The sequence below is a fragment of the Bidens hawaiensis genome, unplaced genomic scaffold (assembly GCF_021521415.1).
Source record: "Bidens hawaiensis isolate Kalapana, Puna unplaced genomic scaffold, B.hawaiensis_p1.1 tig00001692_1, whole genome shotgun sequence".
Taxonomy (NCBI): Eukaryota; Viridiplantae; Streptophyta; class Magnoliopsida; order Asterales; family Asteraceae; genus Bidens; species Bidens hawaiensis.
The window spans coordinates 3,342,022-3,349,852 of record NW_027491096.1 but is presented as its reverse complement, the minus strand read 5'-3'; the positions used below and the strand labels follow the sequence as shown (position 1 = coordinate 3,349,852).

Sequence of the window (7,831 nt, the reverse complement as noted above, 5' to 3'; positions counted from 1 at the left end):
TTTAGGATAGGTGGTGGTGGAGAGTTAATATGTGGGTTAGTGGGATATGTGGGGTGTTGTATGTTGTGTACAGAGGTGGTGGGTGTGTTTGGATGGTGGAGGTTGGTTAGGTGAGGAGTGTAAAGGTGGGTTGGTGGGGTGAGTGGAGTGGGCCGATGGTGTGGATAGGGGGTTTGTTGGGTTGCTGAAGGGAATGCTTGGGTTGGATTTTTAGTGGTAGTGTGAGATGGGAATAAAATTTGAGATGGATCGGAGTCTAGAAACGAGTAGTCGGTTGAATTTAGTGGTGAAATGGTTTTGAATGGAAAACAGGATTCGTCAAAGATGACGTGTCGGGACAAAATGACCTCGCCCGTTGATAATTCTAGGCATTGATATCCACGAAAATTAGCCGGATAGCCTAGAAAGACACACAAATATGAACGTGGGCTAAGTTTATGTGGTCGTGTTGCCGAAACGTTAGGGTAGCAAGCACAACCAAACACTCGTAGGTGGTCATAGGTGGGGTGTCGTTGATATAAGGCGGCCATGGGTGAGTGAAATTTTAGGAGTTTAGTAGGTAAAATATTGTGGAGGTAAGTAGCAACGTGAAGTGCTTCACCCCAAAGTTTGGGGGTAAAGAAGCATGAGTTAGGAGGGTGAGCATGATTTCATTTAATTGTCGAATCATGCGTTCAGATTTCCCATTTTTTTGGGAGGTTTGAGGACATGAAAAACAAAATTGGAGTCCTTTAGAATTTGCAAGATTTTTAAAGTAGTGATTGTTAAATTCACCCCCTAAATCACACTGAAAAGATTTTATGTGAACATTAAATTGTGTGAGAATAAATTTATGAAACTTGGCAAATTTTTCAAAAGTCTCGGATTTAAATTTAAGAGGAAATATCCAAGTGTATTGTGTTTTGTGATCAACGAGTACCATATAGTATTTATATCCGGTTTTACTTGGGACCGGGGAGGTCCACAAATCACAATGGATGATGTCAAATGGCAATAAGGTTTGTGACAAGGATAATGAAAATGGTAAACGTTTACTCTTGGATAATTGACAAGATTGACAAGCAAGTTCACGATTACGTTTACTATATGAAATTAAATTATTTATAATAAGAGAATTAAAAACAGATAATCCAGGATGGCCAAGACGATTATGCCAAAAATCTTGTTCTTGTGAAAAATGAAATGCGGAAGCTGTAATGTTGGTGAGCGGGTAGAGATGACTGTCACTGTCATGACTCGTTAGGATCTTCCCATCTGTGAAGTCCTTCACAGAAAAACCAAATGGGTCAAATTCAATGGATGTCCAATTATCAATATTGAATTGACGGACACTAAGTAGGTTTTTAATGATATTAGGAGCATAAAGGACGTTTTTAAGATGTAAAGGTTTTGTGGAAGTGGGAATTGTGCTATTACCCGATCCGAGGATTGGAATGCGCTGCCCATTGCCAACAAGTATAGAAGTTATTGAACTAGGTAACAAAGGGGAATTAAGTTTACCTTGGTCACCCATGATGCGAGAGGTGGTCCCCGTATCGATGTGCCAAAAACCGTCCGCATCTTCAGTCTTCATAGCAGCAAATGCATTTGACAAATCAGTAGGATTGAGTGCATCAAAGTCAGTAACATGTGCCTGAGCAGTGGAGCTGGTACCTTGATTCCTTGTGGGCAAAGACTTGGATTATTGGGCCTGTGCCACAGGTTGATATGGTGCAGCCCATGGAGCCGGAGCCCAGCCCGATTGAGTGGGATAGGGGTAATGAGGTGGAGGTGGTAGATTCCAATAGTTGGGCCAGGGAGCTTGTGGGCTGGACTGAAATTGCTAAGATGGGCCGGAATGAAATTGGGTTGGATTGGACCTTTTTGAACGAGATGGCTGATGGTGGAACCTTGAATTATTATGTGGGTCTGACTTGGTGTTGAACCTTCTATTGTTGTTAGAGGAACGACCGCCATAACTGGATTGGCTTGAAGAGTGGCGGCGGTTGTGCACAGATGGTTTGTCACTAGAATTGTCATGTGCCACAGCTGCAGCAATAAGATCGGGCTGGTCACATGCCTCTTGCCTATCATATTCAGATTGTAGCATTTCACAAGCGTCTTCCCATGACAGTAGAGATTGGTTTATAATGGCTCCAGTGGCATTAAACTCGGGTGGCAAACCCCGAACAAGTTGGATTACGAGGCGTTCATCATTCACCGCAATATCGAGATCGGACAATTGGCTTCCTATTTCACGAAGCCGTTGGCAGTAGTCAGGTAGAGACGGCATGTTGCGGAGTTTGAGAGTAACAAAATGCTGCTCAAGTGCGGCTATCCAAGGATCCCGATTATTGTAAAAAAGTTTCTTGACCCGAATCCATGCCTTGTAAGATGTTGACTCGGTTTCGAGGACACGGGCAAGGAATTTTTCCGACAAGGTGCCGTATATCCATTACAAAACAATGGAGTCAATCTTTTGCCAAGAAGCAAAATCGGAATCGGTTTTGAGAGGGGCTGGGGTACCGTCAATGTGTGAAGCAACTTCATATCCACGTGCATGGAGTTAGAAGAGTTTCACCCAAGAAGCATATGAAACTGACGTACCATCGATCATACGGACCTTATGTAGTATGTTGGTTACGGTATAAACCGGATGAGGTAGTCTTAAGAGGTTCTTGTTTATCGGTCATGGTGTGTGAAGGTGGATGGGAGTGACCGAAGTCAAGTAAGAAACAGGCTGACCGAAGTCAGTGGTGGATCGTAGGTGATTAGGGAAAGAAACCCTAGAATGATGATACCATGAAGGAACCAATAATTGTCTGTCTTATTCTTTGCCATGATACAAGGTATAAATACAATAATAGCCTAACAAACATTGAGACTACAAAGAAAAGAGAATAATCACAAATTAAATACATTGAATACAATTATATGTTTCCAAAGATATTGTTTGACTAAGAGAATGATGTTTAAGATAATTTTGGTTACAAGATTTGAAATAAGTAATTACGCGCTAAATAACATGGGCCAAATTATTCTGTAAAGGAGGACAAAACTGAAAAGTATGAGAAGATTTACAGCCACACAAAAAACCCATTAAAAAAACAATAACTCAAAATTTAATAAAAAACGAAAAAAGTAAAAACATAAAAATATTTCCACCGTCTTTCTCGTTCTCAAAAAATAAAAGAAAAAAAAAGGAACGCAATTTTGAGTGAAAAACATCATTGTGTCTTTTTGTTTACCATTGTGTTTTGTGTTTATTTTCGTCATTGATTGTGTCTTTTTCCCTTGACATTGTGTCTTTTTTTCTTGATATTGTGTTATATTACCCAACATTGTGTTATATGTTGTTTGGCACTGTGTTATATTTTGCGATCTATTGTGTCTTTTGTTCATTTTCGTCATTGTGTCTTTGATCTCGACACTGTGTGTTTTCGTCGTTTTTTTTAAACTGGAATGATGGGGAAACTTTTTAGTTTTTTATTTATACTTTGAGTTATGATTTTTTTAATATTTTTTTTGAATTTATTTTTAAAAGGTTTTTTGTGTGATCATAATCATTCTTCTACTTCTCATTTTTGTCTCAATTTGTATTTTAACTTTATCCTTAATAACATATAACCATGCTAACATAAAATAACGATAAATTCAAAATACCGTAAAAATTCATCTAAGATTTTATCTCTTATAAATAATCATCATGTATAACAACTAATGTTCAATCTAAGATGTTGGCTGTTAGTTTCTCAACGCATGTCAGTAAGCTCCGCCCTAACATGATAAACATCATAAATGAAATAAACACTATCTTCCCCAGTAACATCAGTCGACGGAATTGCTAACAAAAGCATGACCACAACCGCCTTTCCACCCGTAAATGTATAACTCCTTTTGAATATGCTAACAAACTCTTGAGCTGGCTTTGAGTACCTTACTGCAAACTCATAGTCAAAAGCTGAACCACCTGCTTCCTTAACCATAAATAAAAAAAGCCCGAAACGATCCTTGTAACTTTGTGCCAACAAGAAAAATTGTTGGCCACCCAAGTAAAATGATTGAGAAAAAACACTGCCCGATGTAAACAAACTAGCACACAGATCACGTTTTAATTCTAACTACACTACACAATGTGGACGTGGTTGTTGGAACTCAACCATCTTAATGGGCTGGATCATGTAGGTCCGTTGCACGAATCTACTGTTAAGCTTAGAGTTTTCATCCCTTATATATGTATTTTGTGGGACCTCGGCTTTAAAAGAAACTGCTTCAGTTACTATCTTTTGGGCAAATTCAGGGTCGAACTCCTCACAAGTGAGGAGATCTGTAAGCATTGCACGTGTCATGTAAGGGTAACGAATATACTTTGCAAGGCGGCTAGCGATGATTTGACGACGGTCCCTTATTTTAGGGTACTGGGTCCGAGCCCGATTGATGACAAAACGATAAACTGAATTTTCCGATATCAGCCGGAGATCATCACTAGCTATAATCGCCTCCACACCAACAAGTGGCAAACCTGCCATTATTTATAAAACTTTTAAATTATTCACTAATAATTAAGCATTTTGGATTTTGTTTTGAGGAAGGTATACTTGGTTATGTCTTTGAAATGAACAGCATAGAACTGCTTGATGGCAACAGTTAGTGGTTGAAATGCTTTAGCCATTAAAATAGTTGAAGGAAGATTAAGATAAACTAGTACAGATTCAGGTGTCATCGGTAGATTCCTTAATAAACGGTTGCAATATCTCACGCATGAACCAACATCAAATTTATCAGCAACTTTTAGTACATGAAGCACATCACAAGCAGTTAAAACTTCCAAATTATTGGTATACATAAACTTCAGTAGCTTCATAAGACCAGCTTCCTCTGAAAATGATATATTAAATAAAAATTCCACATAACCAAAACTTCCTCTGAAAATGATATATTAATTAAAAAATCTTTATACTAATAAATAAAAACAAACGTTTGTGCCATTTGGCACTATTTTTGTTCTTTCTTCGAAATTCAACTTGTATAATTAAATTAAGTAAATTAAGTAAGTTAGGATAATTAAATTCATCATTGATAAATATGTAACCGATGTTATTACAATTTCCCAGTAGGTTGCATATTTATGGGTTAGGTTCAAATAAAAAGTTTGATTTTCCTAAGAAGGCTATAAAGGAGGGTATTTTAGTCTTAACACTTTAGTATCAAAACCCACTTATTTTAATCTCAAAATCCACTTAAATTAATTTTTAAAAACCCACTTACATAAAACCCACTTACATCTTCACTCATCTCCTACAACCACCACCACTCCACCGCCCACCGCCACCACAATCGTCACCCACCGCCGCCAACTTTCCGGAAAAGTCTATGGAAATTTCGTTGGAAAATTTCACTAGAAAAGTTGTCGGAAAGTCACCGGAAAACAATCCTCGAGAAATTTCACCGGAAAAATCGTCGAAAAATTCACCGAAAAAAAGTCATCGGAAAACGGCTGCCGAAAAAAACACAATGAAAACACTATGAAAAACACAATTTAAAAAAAACAATGGAAAAAAACACAATGAAAAAAAAACACAATGATAAAAACACAATAAAAAACACAATTGTATGGCACAACGTAAAAAACACAATGGAAACAAACACAATGAGAAAAAAAACACAATGATAAATATAATTGCATAACACAATTTTGTAAAACACAATACGTAAAAAACCCACTAATTTTTTTTTAATTTTTATATAACAATATGGTACTCATATAAAAGATAAAAAGACACTCGTTATTATGATGAATTTGTTTTTCAATAAAAACGTCGTAAAAAAAAGTTATGGACGTTTTAAAATGATGGGGGAATTTTGCATATGCCTTGTATGTGGAGAGAGAAAGTCAACAAATGTGTTATTCCTTTTATGCCCTTTCCCTTATTTTCACACATGATTTCCACCTAAACTAATCTCAACCCTCCATGTTCAAAATCAATGGACAAGATTACTTCCTATCCTTCCTACAAAAACTATACTTCTTATTATAACCTAACCCGTATATTTATATATTTTACTAGAGCTTTGAAAGTTTTGTGTTTCGATAATATTATGAACATTTTTATTCCACGTTCCGGGAGACGTAGAATTAAGATTAAGTACCTGTAGAAGATGGGGTTATTTCTTGTTATAACTCTGTATTATATTATTTTCAATATTAGTTATTTTCATTCTGTATTTATGGTTATTATTTTTATCATTATTATTATTAGTATTATTATTTAGTCTATTCATTATAGATGCTGCTTAAATGTTTTTGTGCTTTGAAAGTTTTGTGTTTTGTGTTCCACGCCAACTTCTCTGGGATAGCCTTGAAGGTAGAGGAGTTCCGGGGAAATGCATAGAGGTAATTAAGGATATGTATTCCAACTCTAAAGCAAGCGTTTGTGCTCCTGTGGGGGATACTGACTTCATCCCCGTGGAGGTAGGCCTTCATCATGGATCAGCGTTGAACCCGTTTCTTTTTGCGGTAGTCCTAGACGAGTTGTCAAAGTCAATCCAGGAGCCTGTTCCATGGTGCATGCTCTTCATAGACGATATTGTGTTGATTACCGAGAGTAAACAAGATATCAACATGAGACTAGAGGAGTGGCGAGCTGCTTTAGAGAGTAAAGGTTTAAAGATTAGTCGGTCAAAGACGGAGTATCTTTACTGTGACTTTGGTGGAGTAAACGATGACGACGACGTTCAAATCACCATTGAAGGCCAAGACGTTCAGGATAGGACTTCCTGGAGACGTAGAATTAAGGTTAAGGACCAGTAGAAGGAGGGGTTATTTCTTTATAACTTTGTATTATATTATTTTCAATATTAGTTATTTTCATTCTATATTTATGGTTATTATTATTATTATTATTATTATTATTATTTAGTCTATCCATTGTAGATGCTGCTTAAATGTTACCGCTGGTTTATTGTTTCTAGTATAGTATTTATATACTACTTTTTTCTTTTATTTTTTTTATTTTATTATTATTATTTTTTATTTTTTTATCTACCTATTTTTGAGTTGGGGGTCTCAGTGGAAGCAACCTCTCTATTCTTAGGGATAGAGGTAAGGTCTGTCTACATCCCACCCTCCCCAGACCCTACAGGTAACGTTAGTTATTTGTGGGATATGCTGGGTATGATTGTTGTTGTTGTTGTTTGTATGACCATTTTTATGTGCTAGAATAACTAAGATACAATACGTTCAGAATATATGTAATTATTTGTTATTATCTTTTTTGTGTATATGAATACATACTAAGGAGCATTTGTATATAAAGATATCTTTAACGATTTATTTTATGTATTTTTTTTTCATTTTCTATTCTTTAATTTGTAGTATTTTCGACTTTATAATACATCTTTATATTCATTAATATTATTTACCCAACCGTGTATCACACAGTATGCAACCTAGTTACACATAAACACACGTAAAACACAAATAAAAAATTACCACAAACCTGTTGAATTGATTTGTAAGGTTGCATGACATTGATGTGACTCTTTCATACCGTTTGAAAATAACTCCACGAAGAAACAAGAAGAAAATTAATATGATAACAAAATCACTAATTTGGAGTTAGTCTGAACATCAAATCACCTTATAGAAAAATGGACTTCTTGCCGCTAAAATTGACGAGCTAATGTGTAAGGTTTTAACTCTTGTTCCTGAGTAATCCAAGTTCCAATTCAAATTATTTTAATAGGAAGGTAGAACCAATATTTGAACTTACATACGTGGGGGTGGGGGGGAAGGTAAGTGATAAGGAACAGGTTCAAGTGAGCCCATAATTTTTACGTTTTTTGTAGAGTA

At 36.2% G+C, this 7,831-nt stretch overlaps 1 pseudogene; it reads right to left on the bottom strand.

The window, feature by feature from the left end:
- Positions 1 to 3,731: 3,731 nt before the first annotated feature.
- On the bottom strand, positions 3,732 to 7,527 carry LOC143593908 (BTB/POZ domain-containing protein POB1 pseudogene; annotated as a pseudogene).
- Positions 7,528 to 7,831: the final 304 nt, after the last annotated feature.